We start from the raw sequence: 17,592 nt of genomic DNA on the forward strand, positions 1-17,592 counted from the left end.
TCTATTCCAATCAAGCACCACCCTCTGAGAGAAAAATCTAGCTCTCACACCCTTCTTGGGGGTCTTCATTCTCAGCTTCCAAGGATGCCCCTCTCTTCCTTTCCCCACCCTCCATAAATTAAAAAATTCCATCAATTGAATTCCAGTATGAACCTTTCAGAAGTTTGTAAGCCTCAATCATATCACCCCCCTTTCTCCTGTTTGCTAGTGTCTGCAGTCCACAAATTCTCAATCTGTCTTCATAATCAGTATTCCACAATCCTGATATCATTTTTAACACTCTCCTTTGTACCTCTCCAATATATCAGAATCAAAATGTAAACTAGGAGACCGGATCTGCACATAATAGTCCAACTGAGGTCTTATCAAGGCCTTGTAAAGAGGCAAAATAACATCCTCATCTTTACATGTGAACGTTCATTTCAGCATTGCAAATTATCTTTTGAGTTGCATTTGCAATCTTTGCCACATGACCCCTAAACTTCAACTTCCTATCTATTAACACTCCAAGATCCCTAGCCTCATCAGTTTCTTCAAGCATAATCCCACCAATACAATACGACGTTGGATATCTAATCATGCCGAAGTGAATGACTTTACATTTACTGACATTGAACTGACACCCATTTTCCCATGCCCACAATTCCAGCCTATTCAAATCATTCTGCAAAGACTGCATATCAGCAGCATTCCCGATTACCCTACCTATCTTTGCATCATCAGCAAATAACTGTATGTCGCTTGTAATCCTTCCCAATATCATTAATGTACAGATTGAATAACAGCGGACCAAGCACTGATCCTTGTGGTACACCACTTGTTATTTTTTTATTAATCTTTGTACTGGTTATGGGCAGTACCACCCTTACATCACATCCAGACATCTCGTCTGGACTTGATATAGGCCTAAGCCTTTACAAGTGTTTTACCCTATGCCTGTTCTAGTTATCATTGTAGTCATTCTCTGGTGGAAACACCATGCCACCAGTGTGCCCTGTAGGACCCTCAAGGAAAGAACTTTTATATCCTTCTGCATAAGCCCAAGCTGTTTTAATTCCTTATAACTATCTGCACTCCATACGCCATGTAAAGAAATGGTGGCACTGGTAAACCTAGGAGTTGCCCCATACTCCTCCCATATCATACTAACTAGATCTTTTTTATTTTTATAATAGATTACTTTATTATTATGGCTATAGGCTAGTGGGTGCCCTGTTCCCACCACCTGGGCATCAACTACTCAAACATTACTAATCACTAAGTCTATTAGTGATTAGTGACGTTTGAGTTGTTCTTAAAGCTGTTGTTCAGAATGGAGACAATGTAGTAGCAGCTAGCACTACAGAAATGTAGAAAGTATTTTTAACTTGGGTATAATTATGTTAAAGATACCAAGCAATTTTAAACCTGGTTTTACTCCATTTTTCCCAAGTAAGCAAACAGACAAAATGTCAAGTTTGCGCCTGCAATTGATGCAAGACTAGCTGATCCCACAGGTAGTGCAAGACCACGGCAACTCGTGGTACAGGTGGAGCAAGCTCTGATCACTAATCTTAATATTTACCCTTAATGCCAAAACACATCTCCAAGAAGGGGATGTATGATGTTTTGTATTAAAGGCAAGGGGCCACTACCCAGACCGGTTTCGACCTTTATTGAGGTCTCATCAGTGGGAGCCAGGCTAGAAATACCAAGATTTAGTAATGCAGAGCTTGTAAGTATTTTACCAAAACAAGTTACCATAAGGTGTTATAACCTTATTAAATAAAAATCTCAGGAGGAGATATAAATGTAGAAAGTATTTTTAACTTGGGTATAATTATGTTAAAGATCTCAATAAAGGTCGAAACCGGTCTGGGTAGTGGCCCCTTGCCTTTAATACAAAACATCATACATCCCCTTCTTGGAGATGTGTTTTGGCAATAAGGGTAAATATTAAGATTAGTGATCAGAGCTTGCTCCACCTGTGGGATCAGCTAGTCTTGCATCAATTGCAGGCGCAAACTTGACTGACATTTTGTCTGTTTGCTTACTTGGGAAAAATGGAGTAAATCCAGGTTTAAAATTGCTTGGTATCTTTAACATAATTATACCCAAGTTAAAAATACTTTCTACATTTATATCTCCTCCTGAGATTTTTATTTAATAAGGTTATAACACCTTATGGTAACTTGCTTTGGTAAAATACTTACAAGCTCTGCATTACTAAATCTTGGAATTTCTAGCCTGGCTCCCACTGATGAGACCTCAATAAAGGTCGAAACCGGTCTGGGTAGTGGCCCCTTGCCTTTAATACAAAACATCATACATCCCCTTCTTGGAGATGTGTTTTGGCATTAAGGGTAAATATTAAGATTAGTGATCAGAGCTTGCTCCACCTGTACCACGAGTTGCCGTGGTCTTGCACTACCTGTGGGATCAGCTAGTCTTGCATCAATTGCAGGCGCAAACTTGTCTGTTTGCTTACTTGGGAAAAATGGAGTAAAACCAGGTTTAAAATTGCTTGGTATCTTTAACAGCTAGCACTACAGTTTGAGTCATCACTACCCCGTCAAGCTGTGCGGGCTCGAGTGGGCAGGGTATTGATCCTCGTCCTGATAAGGTCAATATACTCGAACCTAGGGATGGGTCTGGTGCCATCCCTTACCCAATCATGCTGGGGAGGCACCAGATATGACTCTTTTAAAGGAGCACCATCTACAGAACAGTGCAGCAGAGATGCCCACCTCTTGTGTTCTGTGGGTGCTGACTCAATTAAGGTACCTTGATAATGGGACCAGCCTTTAGCCTGCCTAAAGCCTTCTTGTATTAATGGGCTATAGAAAGCCTCTCTTCAGATCGGGGAAGAAGATCGTTCTAACTTCGCGATTCTGGACAGCCGCAGACTTGGGATTAGCCACCTAAGTGATGGAATCCCGAGCCCACCATCCTTCACCCTCAAGTAGAAATATGCAGTAGGGGTGTCAGGTAGCAGTCAGAGCCATGATCTCACGGCTGAACAGATAGCTGTCCATTTGGGACAGTACCGAGATATATGTCCTACCAAGCACCAACTTGTGGTAAAAGTGAGGTAGGAGATAGTGGGAAAGGAGAAATAGTCTTTGATGGGGCTTGAGAGGAGCTTTACTCAAAGAAGCGATCCCAGCTTCTAGGATAGAAGGGACAGAAGACCTTCCCTTTGGGGTGAACATGATACTGAGGTATCTCCACTCTTCCAGGATGGTCAAAGTATGCAATGGCCTCCCGTGCAGGGAAAACTATATAGTCTCGACCTTAAACTTCTTGTCACAACCAAAGGGGACAAGAGCTAAAGAGCAGGACTTCTCTACATTAATAGAAAGGCCTCAAATAGAGAAAAAGTCAACTGCCTGGGTCAAGGAGTTCCTGCAAGCCTATTTTAGTAGAGGCTACGAGAATAAGATTGTCTGCAGAGGCCATGGCATTAAAGGAAGAAGTGCCTAGAGAGTAGCCTATATGGCTAGGAAGAAAGTGAAGAAACTCATCTATGATGCAGTTAAAGAAAAGGGAGATAGAGGATCACCCTGCAAACACCCCACACTGCGGAAATAGAAGTCACATGGGACCCTGCAGTGATAGTGATGGAGCTACCCAAGCTGCATAACATAGAAAAGAAAGGGTTCTGGACATCCAGCAATAGACAGCACTCGAAGGAGAGCAGGAAGGGAGAGGCTATCAAAGGCCTTTTGGAGGTCCAGCGATGCCATACATAGAGGCTTAATGCGGCGGCAGAAATCAGAGAGAAGAGAAGAAGATATATATTCTTGGCACAGCTGTCCAAAGGGACAAAAGCTCTCTCTCTCTATAATCATGCTGTATATGTTGCTGAAGTCATTTAACTAAGATTTTATGATAGAGTCTAAGTATCACAGGGGAGATGGTAATAGGTCTAAAGCCTGATACACAGCTTGAAGTTTCTTTCTTCGGAATGGAGATAGTTCTTGGAGCATGTAGGTATGGTGGTATTGCTTTACTGGAAAGGAGAATGTCCAATAAGCCTTGAAGAATCTTCAACAGCACCTTCCAAAGACTAGATGCAGGAAAACCATCAGGTCCAGAGGTGGAAAAATTGGATGGAAGAGTTGCTTTAATCTCTTGGATGGAGACAGGCTAGTATATTTGAAGGACAGGAATGGATCTCAATATCGTAGGTTGGTCATCATAATCAGGGAAGTGTGGAGGTGGAGCAGAAAAGACTGTATTCCAGAATTTAACAAAATCATCATGTAAGTCTGCTAGAGGTGGAGGGGAAGCACCATCAAAGATGGTTTTGGCACATTTTCCTCTATTCTTTTTATAGAGGGCCTGCATAGGCCCTCTTCCTCTGCTTCCTATTTGACAAAGTCATTATAGAATGAGACGTAGGCTGATGTTGACGAGACATCAAGTGTTAGGAGAATTCAGCATGGAGGTAGTCATTTAACTGATCTGTGATATCCATTCCCAGAAGGTGTGTCTGGATGAGAGATTTAAGAATTTGATGGTTATATTCTGGAAGAGGAGGATCATCTAGAGATGATGTCAGTCTGAGAATCAAAGCATCTTCTTCAACAGCAGGATGGTGGCAGAAAGATGGAGAGGCAGGGACAGGAGATACAGATATATTACCTGTCCCTACCTATGGCGGATGGGCTGCCAATTCTTGAACTAAGGCTTTGTAACTGGCTTTCTGTCTGACACTTGATGGCATCCAAGGATCTTAATGGGAACACCTTAAATAAAGCCTTATTGATTTATTTATCCCTTGAGCCATCAACTTGATCTCACGAGCGGCGAGGATCTTTTCTTCTTCGGCAGTCCAACGTGCTTTGACGCACTCCGTTCTTATTGCAGCGGTGGCTCCGACTGGATGTTTCGAGGTGCAATGCATGCCAAGGCCGACTGTGGTGGAGAATGCACGATCGCAGACCTGACATACGAAGTGTCTCAGATTTGGAACTCCTTTACCACTGGAACAAGTATGATGAGAACGTGAAGAAATGGGTTGATGACAGTCCTTGCAGAGCTTTCTTTTAACTTTAAACATTGCAAACCTTTGATGCGCTCCATTCTTATTGCAGCAGTAGCTTCGGCCGGATGTTTCGAGGTGCAATGCACGCCAAGGCCAACTGCGGTGGAGAATGCACAATCACAGACCTGACACATGAAGTGTCTCAGATTTGGAACTCTTTTACCGCTGGAACAAGTATGATGGGAACTTGAAGAAATGGGTTGATGACAGTTCTTGCAGAGCTTTCTTTTAACTTTAAACCTTGCAGACACGGATCCCCCGTATACCACTTTTTAACATCTGTCAGTCAGCCATCCTGTTATCCATGCTAATATTGTATAACCCAAACCCATTTTCTCCAATTTATGCAGCAGTCTGCCATGCTGTATTCTGTCAAAAACCTTAGCAAAATCCAAAAGTATCATGTATCCATTCCCCTTGTCTAGTTCAATGGTGACATTGTTACAGAATGTGAGAAAGTTGCTAAAACATGACCTTTCCTTAGTAAACCCATGTTGCTCATTGCAAAGTAGAGATTCACTGTCAACCCGTTTCTGAATGCAGACCATAACCAATTTTTCCAAAATCTTCACCACCACTCCTGAGATACTAATTGGTCGACAGTTGGATACATCGGTCTTTGCGCCACCCTTGTGCAATGGAATTACCATACATTCCTTCCATTTCTGCAAAATCTTCCCTGTTTTGAGACTCATATTAAACATCTTGGTCAAAATAATGGCCAGTTCAGCTGAACACTCTTTTAGCACACGTCCTGATATTCCATCAGTCCCTATTGCTGAATTCTTATTCAGTTTGTGCAACAGCTCTAATACCTCAGCCTCACACACCTGCATTTCTTCATCTAGTGAAGAGGTAACAGTGAGCTCAATGTTGCATTCACCAGGTTGATAGCTTTTAACGAAATGGGCACTCATTAACTGAACAACCACTTCTGCATCTGTAACCCTCAAGCCATCTGGATTTAGAAGAGTTATTCTTTCATATTCATTATTTCTTTTACTTGCAACATATCGACAGAATTCTTGTGGGTTGTCTTTAGCATGCAGAGTTAGTTTCTTTTCATAATCAGATTTTGCTTTCCGTACAACAGTTGTGACTATTCTAGCCTGCTGCTTATAATGTTCATAATGGACGTCATCCTGATGCAAACGGTATTCCTTCCACATTGTCCTTTTCTTACGAATCTCTTGCTTAATAAGATTACACATCCATTTGACTCCTACTGTATTTATTCTTCAAACTCTCAGGACACATTCTGATATCGCATCATTTAAGTATTGTTTAAATGCTTCCTATGCACTGTCAATATTCTTTCCATCCAGCAACCAATCCCATTCCACTGAACTCAGTATACTCCTCAGTTGGTCATAATTTCCTGCTTTGTAGTTCAGCATGTAACCTTTTCTGAATAGAACATTCATAAACTTAGTCACTTCCCAAGTGAGTACCACATGATCACTGTCACCAACTGGAGACAGAATAGTTACATCTTTAACTGAAACGCCCTCTGACACTATAAAGAAATCTAACACTCTTTGACCTCGAGTTCCTTCTGTCACATGATGCTTGAGGAAGTTGTCCTGCAACAGCTCAATAAATGCATTTTCATTCTTCTCATGAGATTTTACTGCTACCCAATCAATATTTGGATAATTATAGTCTCCCATTATGATTACTCTTTTCGCGCTTACCTTTTCTATTTGGTGATGCATTTGCCGGCCTGGTTGGCTGAGTGGTTAGTGTATCCGCTCTCCAGCCAAAAGGCTGTGGATTCGAATCACGCTGTGGGCATGGATGTTTGTGATAGTCTGTGAAAATAGTAGTGGTGGCAGTAGATAGCGTTGGTGTGGATGATGAAAGCAGTTGAGGATGGAGACGGGGAGGTGTAGAGTGGGTTCCTTCCCTCGATGAGTCTTTGGACTCCCTGGAGGTGTTACGTAATAATAATAATTAATTCATCAGCAGCAGCCGATCCACCAGGTCTGTATAATAATCTACCTTTATGTTCTTTTGTATACTCTTGTTTGCAGTCTGCTTGACACAGTTGGACAACTCGCATATCTCTATTCTTCTCTAATGTAGACATCTTTGCACACATATGATGGGTCTGAACCGGACGAACACAAACCTGAAATCATTCTCGCCTCGTCAACATTTCCATGACAAAGCCCATTCCCGCCATTAACACAGTTATATACCATTGTCGCTCTTACACTCACATTCACACCATTCCTCCCTTTATAATTTAGTTTGCCTGACTCTCTCTCTCTCTCTCTATACATATACATATATATATATAAATATATATTTATTCAGGAAGTGAGTGTGTAAGTCTGTTAATAAAAGGTGGGATGTGCCGAATATTTTGCACTGTACTCAATGTTAAGAGGCCATATTCAGCTGAACTGACAGACTTCCAACGTGGGATGGTAGTTGGGTGTTACATCAGAAGTCTTTCTGTCCATGACATTGCTACTCTCTCAATATACTAAAATCCATTATTGCTTATGTCATTCATAGATGGAAAGTTGATGGTGCTACCACAGTAAGTAAAGGCCCTGGGAGGCCACCGACGCTCAATGACTGAGATTGATGAGCTCTGTCTTGGAATGTTCGAGCACTGGACATATCATCAGCGGCAGACCTCACAGTCAACCTGGAAAATGCTGCAGGGACATCAGTCAGCATTATAACTGTCCACAGAGAGTTGCATGGTTTAGGTTACCACAGCAGAGCTGCTGTGAACAAGACACACATCAGACCCCACTTTCAACACCAAACAACATTTCGATTGGTGTCTTTCACACATTCCTGAACCGCAGACGATTGGAAAAGGGTTCTGTACCAAAAAAAATCATGCTTTCAAATGTTTCACTCTGATGGTCATATTTGGATCTGGAGATTACCAGGGGAATGGTTCCAGCAGAACTGCATCATTCCACTGTCAAGTTTCGTGGCGGTTTCATAATGATATGGGGGAGTTTCAGTTGGATGGGGCTTGGTCCATTGATGGATGCGTGTCCAAAACCATGACATGACGTCTGATGGCTATTTGGACATCCTGGACAACTTCATGCTTCCGATGCTGTGGAATTACTTTGGAAGTGTTTCCACACTTCATGGGGAAATACACCTTGCATGTTTCCCCATGACAATATTCCATGTCCGAGACTGTGTTCCACCAAACAATTTTAAAGTGTTGGACTGGATGGCTCAGAGTACAGACCTCAACCCCATTGAACATCTTTGGGATGAATTAGAATGCTGAATTCGATGCCATCAACATCAGCACTATATATACAGGGTGTTCGGGATAAATTTGACATATTTATAATTAATTATATTTTTCCGTAAGTTACATGTATTAACACACACTTCTCTTCATTTAAAAGTTTGGACCCTTCTTCATTCATATACAAGATGTCAGAAAGGATGGATAGCTGGAACCCACCTGAATCATGGAAGAGAATAACTTGTATCATGATGATTTGTGCCCGCCATCAAAATAAGGATATTACGACTGCTGCCCAATGCTCCCTGAATACAGTAAAAACAATCAGGCATGAACTAGAGACTTGCAATGGTGACTACGAGGATGTAGCAAGAAGAAAGATCCCTAGCAGACGATCTGATTGCGTTCGTACAGCAGAATTCCTCGCAAATCTGCAGGAACAGGTGTTGAAGAACCCTGGCATTGGAATTCGGGCTTTGTTCGTGGAGTTGCTAACTGTAGTCAAGCCCTGGATAACAAGGGTAGCCAATGGTAGGCCGTATGTATGGCAGCAGGATTCGGCCCCTTGCCACACCTCTGGGAAAAGTCAAAAATGGTTGTCTGAAAATTTCTACGACTTCACCAGTCCAAATGTTTGGCCTCCAAACTCCCCAGACCTTAACCCCATGGATTATTTTGTATGGGGCGCAGTTGAAAAAGACACCAATCGCACTTCCAGTAATACAAAAGCCCAGTTAATGGATAAAATTAAAACAGTTTTTGCGGCCCTTCCCAGGGAGACTGTAGCATCAGCTTGTTCGAGGTTCCGAAGCAGAATTGAAGCTGTGATCGATGCTAATGGTGGTTATTTTGAGTAAATCTTGTTGATAGTATTGTAATTAACTCTGCCTGTAATGTTTTTTTGTCAATTCATTAAATTTAATAGATACAAAGAAGATTTTCTTTTTCCTTATGAAACTGTCAAATTTATCCCGAACACCCTGTATATATATATATATATATATATATAGAAAGTATTTTACCTTGGGTAAAATAAATGTTAAAGATACCAAGCTATTTTAAACCTGGTTTTACTAAATTTCCCAAGTAAGCAAACAGACAAACATGACAAGTTTGTGCCTGCACATATTGGAAGTGTAGCTGATCCTCAAAGTAGTGCAAGTCAAGGCAACTCATGGTAAAAGTAGAATAAGCTCTGATCACTATTCTTAATATTTACCCTTAATGCACAGTCCATCTCCTATCTCATCCAGAGATTTTTATTTAATAAGATTAAAACACCTTATGGTAACTTATTCTGGTAAAATACTTATAAGCTCTGTATTACTAAAATCTTGGTATTTCTAGCCTGGCTCCCACTGATGAGACCTCAATAAAGGTCAAAGCCGGTAGGGGCTATTATGAGTTCGCTCTCTTAAGATTTTTGCCTCAAGGGAGCAATTTGAGTCTCTGGGGAAAGTGTTCTCCAGCACGGCCCGGTGAGGGGCTTTGTCGGTGAATGCTTTTCTTTGGAATTTCAGCGGTTCTGCTCGGTGGTGGTGGCGGGCGGAAGGTCATCACTGAGTGGGGCCAACACTGAGATGGACAGTCTTTTATCTGAATTTTTAGAGACAGCTTTACTTATTCATAAAATCGAAACCGGTCTGGGTAGTGGCCCCTTGCCTTTAATACATAGCATTATACATCTCCTCAAGGAGATGGGCTGTGCATTAAGGGTAAATATTAAGAATAGTGATCAGAGCTTATTTTACTTTTACCATGAGTTGCCTTGACTTGCACTACTTTGAGGGTCAGCTACACTTCCAATACATGCAGGCACAAACTTGACTTGTTTGTCTGTTTGCTTACTTGGGAAATGGAGTAAAACCAGGTTTAAAATAGCTTGGTATCTTTAACATTTATTATACCCAAGGTAAAATACTTTCTACATTTATATCTCATCTAGAGATTTTTATTTAATAAGGTTAAAACACCTTATGATAACCTGTTCTGGTAAAATACTTATAAGCTCTGTATTACTAAAATCTTGGTATTTCTAGCCTGGCTCCCACTGATGAGACCTCAATAAAGGTCAAAGCCGGTAGGGGCTATTATGAGTTCGCTCTCTTAAGATTTTTGCCTCAAGGGAGCAATTTGAGTCTCTGGGGAAAGTGTTTTCCAGCACGGCCCGGTGAGGGGCTTTGTCGGTGAATGCTTTTCTTTGGAATTTCAGCGGTTCTGCTCGGTGGTGGTGGTGGGCGGAAGGTCATCACTGAGATGGACAGTCTTTTATCTGAATTTTTAGAGACAGCTTTACTTATTCATAAGGTCGAAACCGGTCTGGGTAGTGGCCCCTTGCCTTTAATACATAGCATTATACATCTCCTCAAGGAGATGGGCTGTGCATTAAGGGTAAATATTAAGAATAGTGATCAGAGCTTATTTTACTTTTACCATGAGTTGCCTTGACTTGCACTACTTTGAGGGTCAGCTACACTTCCAATACATGCAGGCACAAACTTGACTTGTTTGTCTGTTTGCTTACTTGGGAAATGGAGTAAAACCAGGTTTAAAATAGCTTGGTATCTTTAACATTTATTATACCCAAGGTAAAATACTTTCTACATTTATATCTCATCTAGAGATTTTTATTTAATAAGGTTAAAACACCTTATGATAACCTGTTCTGGTAAAATACTTATAAGCTATGTATTACTAAAATCTTGGTATTTCTAGCCTGGCTCCCACTGATGAGACCTCAATAAAGGTCGAAACCGGTCTGGGTGGTGGTCCCTTGCCTTTAATACATAGCATCATAAATCTCCTCAAGGAAATGGGCTTTGCATTAAGGATAAATATTAAGAATAGTGATCAGAGCTTATTCTACTTTTACCATGAGTTGCCTTGGCTTGCACTACTTTGAGGGTCAGCTAGACTTCCAATAAGTATACGTGCAGGTACAAACTTGACTTGTTTGTCTGTTTGCTTACTTGGGAAATGGAGTAAAACCAGGTTTAAAATAGCTTGGTATCTTTAACACACACACACACATATATATATATATATATATATATATATATATATATATATATATATATATATATATATATATATATATATATCTAGAAAGTTTTTTACCTTGGGATAAAAAAAAAAAATTGCTTGGTATCTTTAACCAAGCAATATATATATATATATATATATATATATATATATAGAGAGAGAGAGAGAGAGAGAGAGAGAGAGAGAGAGAGAGAGGGGTAAGAATAAAACCAAGCTAATTAGACTGGAAACTAGAGTATTGTTAATTTATTTATCTAATGCCAAAGTACCAAGTTTTCCTTTTTATAATCTTTGTAATACTTCACATTATTACATTTCTCATTATTCAGTGCAGTGTGTGTGTATGTGAGAGAAATGTATTTGTTATGAAAGGCGAAAGATCTGCATGAGAAAAGAGAGACTAGTAAATATAGAGGAAATGTTTTGAGAGTGATTGCCAGTTGTGTGGAGAGAATAAAACACATGATAATGGAATGGAGAATACAGTAATCCCTCGATTAATGCGTCATTTTTTTTTCAATACCCAAATTCGATAAGTGCACCTATGTACATTTCAAAAATAAATGTTATTACAGATTTTAAAAATTTTCTATCCACTATCCACTATTGGCTAACTATTTTAAAAAATCACTCACCAGAATGAAATAATTTAGTTACCGATTTAAAACATTTTACAAAGTTATTTTTAATAGCATACTACACTACTTCCATGTAAACTATGTATACTATGTTCCAAATTTTTACCGCCAAAATTTATGTCGTCTGTTATAGTGTGCCACAGATTCGAGACTCTTCGACACTTCTGCGAATGTCACAAAAAAGTGACTCCATTCCGATAATAGGGTAATCAATCCATCTTCTGGGATGAGTTGTTTATCATTACACATCAGAAAATTAACTTCTCTTTTATGATCAGTTGTAGTTTTTAAAGTGGTAACTATTTTGCTTGTATAACAGTTGGGAAATTTTATCTATAAAGCATGTGATTTCGCGTGTTGGCAACCAATTCGTACATCCTTCATTTCTTTCTCTCCTTCAATGATAACATCCAAGAGTTAATTAAATCTCATTCTGAAGAATTGAGTGATTCCGACCTGCTAATTTTAGATGCACAGCGGGAAGATCCTGAACAATATGAAGAAAATTTAACCACTGAGAGTCAGCCAAAAGAGATTTCACAGAAACAACTTGAATAATTTTTCGTGCAATCGAAGTTTTTAAGCAGCAATGCTTAGAGGCCGACCCTGATGAAGAGAGAAGGAGTAAAATTTGCAGAAGACTAGAAGAGGCAATAGGGCCATACCATTGGTTGTATGAAAAAAAGAAACAAAATGCCTGCCAAACTATGTTAGCTCAAAGAAGCAGAATAATAAAATTTATATTCTGAATATGTTTTATTGTCTTTCAGCTTCATGATTTCCTTAGCCCTGAGACATACCTTAATTCTTTTATAAAAAAAATTAAGGTTCAAAAAAGAAATTCGAGGAATGAATTATATTTTTTCCCATAGGTTATTATATTCGATTAGTGCATTTTCGATTAATGTGCCTGTTTTAAAGACCGCATTAGGCACACTAATCAAGGGATTGGTGTATTGGCAAATGTCTTGAAAATAAAAGTGTCAATGAGATTATCGATGAAAGTGAAGTGGTAAAAGATTAGGAAAATGAAGAGGATCTCTTGAAAAGAAATAGTGTGCATATGTGGAGTCTTTCACAGGACAAAGTGTGAGTTGAGAAGAGAGAGAAACAAGAGGTGCTGGGTGAGAAACAGGAACATATGACAAAGTAAGAGAAGGAGAGAAAATTTTATAGTGACTCATAAACTGATATACATAACATGCTCTCATTTACTTGATGAGAGTGTGACTAAATCTTGATTGCTACTGCAAAAATGAACAATATTAGTGAAGCTGTCAAGATGCAAAAAAGGAAAAGAGATGATAGTTTTAGTAGGAAATGAAGACTTGAAAGGCGAAAAGTATGTGTGAGAGAAGATACGTAAGAGTTATTGGAAGAAATGACAAGAAGAGTGAAAGAGTGAAAAGTGTGTCTATTGTCAGAATATGATAGAGGTGGGTCGAGGAGAAGAGCAATGATTGCAAATGAATCAATGCTTAGATTGTGCAGAATGAGTGATGTGCAGTTTGTAGACATATGGACTGAATCTGATGGAAGGACTTATATAATGTGGACAGACTGAACTTATATGGATTTAGGGTCTGGTGTCTTAAGAAAGTATTGATCACTGAGAGTGTGGAAATGAAAGGTCAGTGAAACTAGAGCTTTTATTTATTTTTTTTTTGGGGGGGAAGGGGGTATGGGTATGCAAGAGAGTGCATGTGTACTCTTCTAAATTCCTGTGAGGTGAGTGAGTGCTATCCATCCTTATTCATGATTATTTATAGCTGTGGCAGGTGACCAAATGTGATAAAGATTAGCTACTGAAAAACATTAAAGTCTTATACACTACTTGCATGTCTATACAAAACATTCTTAAAACTAACTTCTTATTATATAGTATTTGTTACATTGGGCATTTAATGAACCTGTTATACTGGAAGTACTTGACTTGCTATGAAGCATTCAAAGTACTGATTGATATAGCTTTGTCCTTACAAAGAATTCAAGTTGTCTTTAGTTATGAAGTATTTAACAAAATTACCCCCAAAATGCATTTCAATACTGAATAGGACTTCTCTTATATAAATAGGACTTAAAATAAATCAAATCTATCTTGAGGATAAATAAACTAAATATTTTTTTTGAAGATAAATAAACCAAATCTTTCTGATGACATGAGTCATGACTAGATGGGGGTTTTGGAAATAATGCCACCATAACTTGTGATAATTAAAACAAGAGTTATTTTAACTTTCTTATCTAAACAATTAATTATCACTCAGTTAATTAATTAGCATTGCACTAATATAAACAATTCATTAATTGTTATTAGAATACACACACACACACACACACACACACACACACAGGATTAAAAAAACAGTTAAGGAGAAAAATATGGATGATTAAACTCTGCTAAAATTGTTGCATGTCCACTTGGATTCTGTCATTGAAAGCTGAAGTAACTGTTCAAGAGCAGAATTATTCATGCTGTTCCCATGTTTTTACTTCTGACATGAAATTCATTGACATGTATTTCATGTCAGAAAATGCATTCTCACATGTATAAGTACTTTCAATCAAACACTGAAGTAATTTTTGATCCCAAATCTCTTATGTTTCAGGTATTTCTCAGTTGAAAAATAGTTTAAACAATTCTGCTTCAGTCTCTGATCAAGCTGTAATAAATTCATCTGCTTGAAGTTTCCAATTGATAAATGGGATTTTGTTTTCAAAGTAACATTCAAAGGATTACTGAACAAACGTCGGCTTGATTTGATTTCATCAAATTGTGTAATATATATTTCATCAAAATTCTTAATATACTTTGTAAAATCTACAGTTTCACCAAGTATCATTGTATTAAAATGTTCCTTGAAGTGAGATAATTTTAACAATGGAAGCTTGTTTTGAAACCAGTTTTATAACTGTGAAGATTACAAATTATTTTGGTCTTTTCCTTGCAGATCAAATATTTAACACATTCAAATGCTGCATGATATCAGTTAGGAAAGGTAGTGAGGCTAAGGAAAGTGACATCCTGAAGCTTTTAGTTAGATTAGTATTGAATTATATTGCTTCCAATTAAAAGAGATAACATTTTTTTACAAAGTTTGAAAAATCTTACTAAACATTTGCCAGCACTCAACCTGGATTCGACTGTATAGAAGCAAGTCACAATATCTGGCATCAAGTTCATCTAAAAATGTGTTTAATTTTCTATGTATAAGAGCACAGTTTCCAATGTTTATCATCAAATTCTTTACTTTTACTACCTTGTCTATTGTATTAGACAGTCTCCAGGAAGACTCACATAATGCTTGTTGGTGTACAATGTAATGTAACACTTGAGATTTGATTCCATCTCTTTTTTTTTTTTTTTTTTGCAAACTCCAGCACTTTCCCCAGTCATGCAATATGTACAAAGTTGCAATCAAGCAGTTAGTAACAAGGGGCATACAGCTGTAAGCATGTACAGCTATTTTACAATGAACAAAATGTTAATTGCATTTATTAAAAATGTCAAATTGTATTCCTATAATCATACACCCTTTGTTGGAATGACTTAGGAACCACAGAAATGTTCTATAAAAATGACAAAACAGGGAAGAAAATTCAGAAATGAAATTTAGTTTATTCTTCATTTGGAGCACAGAAATATTTTGTTCTGGAGGTTGCATTTGGATGACACTGTGCCAAATTGACCATGAAGGCTACCAACCGCTTCAAGAATATAACAGGAAACTGGTTTTATAAGCTGCATGATATCTGTTTACAGGGCTAAACATAATGCTAATGCAATAGAAGGCTTTGTTGGTAAGTTGACACATGATCCTGCTGGCCATCTGCTCTGTTAGAGCCTCGACAGAGTCTAAATGGTGTAATATGTGAGAGATACTCTTGAGGCATCATATAACAAGGATTAGATGAATTTTGAATGGGCAACAAGTCTAAGAATCTATTAATTGATGCTGAATGTTCCTGCTCACTAATTAGCTCTTCACCTACATCACCTACAAAAAATCAACACCCTGCATCCTCGTATCAAGTTCACACTAGAAAAGGAATCATCAACAGGTATTCCTTTCTTGACATATGCATCCAGTGCAAACAAGATGGATCCATTTCCACTTCCATCTATCAAAAACCAACTATTTCAGGTTGTTATATCCATAATACATCAGTTCACCATCCATCTCAAAAATATGCCATCATAAAATCTTTAGTATCCAGAGCACACAAGATTTGTTCTTCTGAAGAATCACTACAACAAGAAATGGAAATCATCAAAGAAACAGTCTTACTAAATGGATATAATCCAATAACAATCCAAAAAATAATTAACCACTCTCCTACAAATCAACCTAGACAAGAAGAAGTCCAGAGGCCTCCCCTTCTATATATTAAAGGCATCTCTGAATGTGTGGAAAAATTATGAGAAAATATCAACTCATTGCTACCTACAAACCCATCAATCAAATTCACAATTTGCTACCTTCTCCAAAAGACAAACTCGAACTAATGATGCTACTTGGCATATACTAAGTACCATGTTTATGTAACTTGTCTAACTATGGACAAAAAGGAAGATCTATAAATTAATGCACATTTGAATATCAAGACCACATGCACCTTATCAAACCTCAAAAATCTGGCCTTGCACAATATGGAATCGAAAATGCTAACCACAGGATCCAACAGCAAAATGCCAAGTTACTACACAGATCCACATATAAACATGAATGGTAATATAAAGAAAGTGCTGAGGTGTTACTTTATAGACCTAATCTTAATCGAAATGAGTGTCTCACTATTCCAAAAGTTTGGGAAATTGTTATCCTCAATTGTATTCAATAACTTATTTGGTATACGTTAATTTAATTTAAGTAATTTTAACTTCAGCCCAGTAATTTTTAATCCATGAACACAAGGCTGTTTAGGCAGAGGGATTCCAAATTAACCATGCGCACTACTGTTTTTTGTTTTTCAAATTCAATTCCTATTGTCATTCGTTAGTGTACTGTGATGTCATATGATACATAAGACGAAATATTTAAAATGATAAAAAAAAGTTATTTACTGTGGGATATGTATTATTCTATAGTTCTTTTATTATGTGGCAAGTAAGAGGAAGAATGACTATGGCAGATTAACCTTAATGAGTGATGATAGTCATGAGGAGATAGAATCACATAAAATAGTTCAGTTATTGAGTGACCACTTTGCAAGGGTATATTATCCTAGTAAGGTTACTGCTTTAACATATGTGACAGACACTAATGTGGAAACAGAGGTGGATGAATTGGAGGTTGTTAGGATATTGCAGATTCTCAATGTAAATAGAACTGTGGGATTAGATGAGATATCAGATAGGGTTTTGCAAGAATGTGCAAGGGAACTGACGATGCCTTTGACTAGACTCTTTAATTTAAGTCTCAGCTCTGGTAGAGTTCCAAGGCATTGGAAAGAGGGCAAAATAAAACCCTTGCATAAGGGAGATTCTAAGACAGCAGTAGCAAATTATAGACCAATCAGTATCTCAGGTGTGATGGTAAAAGTACTAAAAAAATTGGTCAAAAAGAGAATTCAAGAATGGCTAGATAAAAATATGATACTGTATGAGGGTCAACATGGCTTTCTGAAGGGTCAGTCATGCCTTAGTA

At 38.2% G+C, this 17,592-nt stretch overlaps 1 protein-coding gene across 1 annotated transcript in view; it reads right to left on the reverse strand.

The window, feature by feature from the left end:
• The window catches only part of mgl (low-density lipoprotein receptor-related protein megalin), an 890,817-nt gene that overhangs the window by 432,120 nt on the left and 441,105 nt on the right, over window positions 1–17,592 (reverse strand). The window lies entirely within an intron of this gene.

This window comes from Typopeltis vanoorti, chromosome 23 (genome assembly GCF_054136105.1).
Source record: "Typopeltis vanoorti isolate ZY-2024b chromosome 23, IOZ_Tvanoo_1.0, whole genome shotgun sequence".
Taxonomy (NCBI): Eukaryota; Metazoa; Arthropoda; class Arachnida; order Uropygi; family Thelyphonidae; genus Typopeltis; species Typopeltis vanoorti.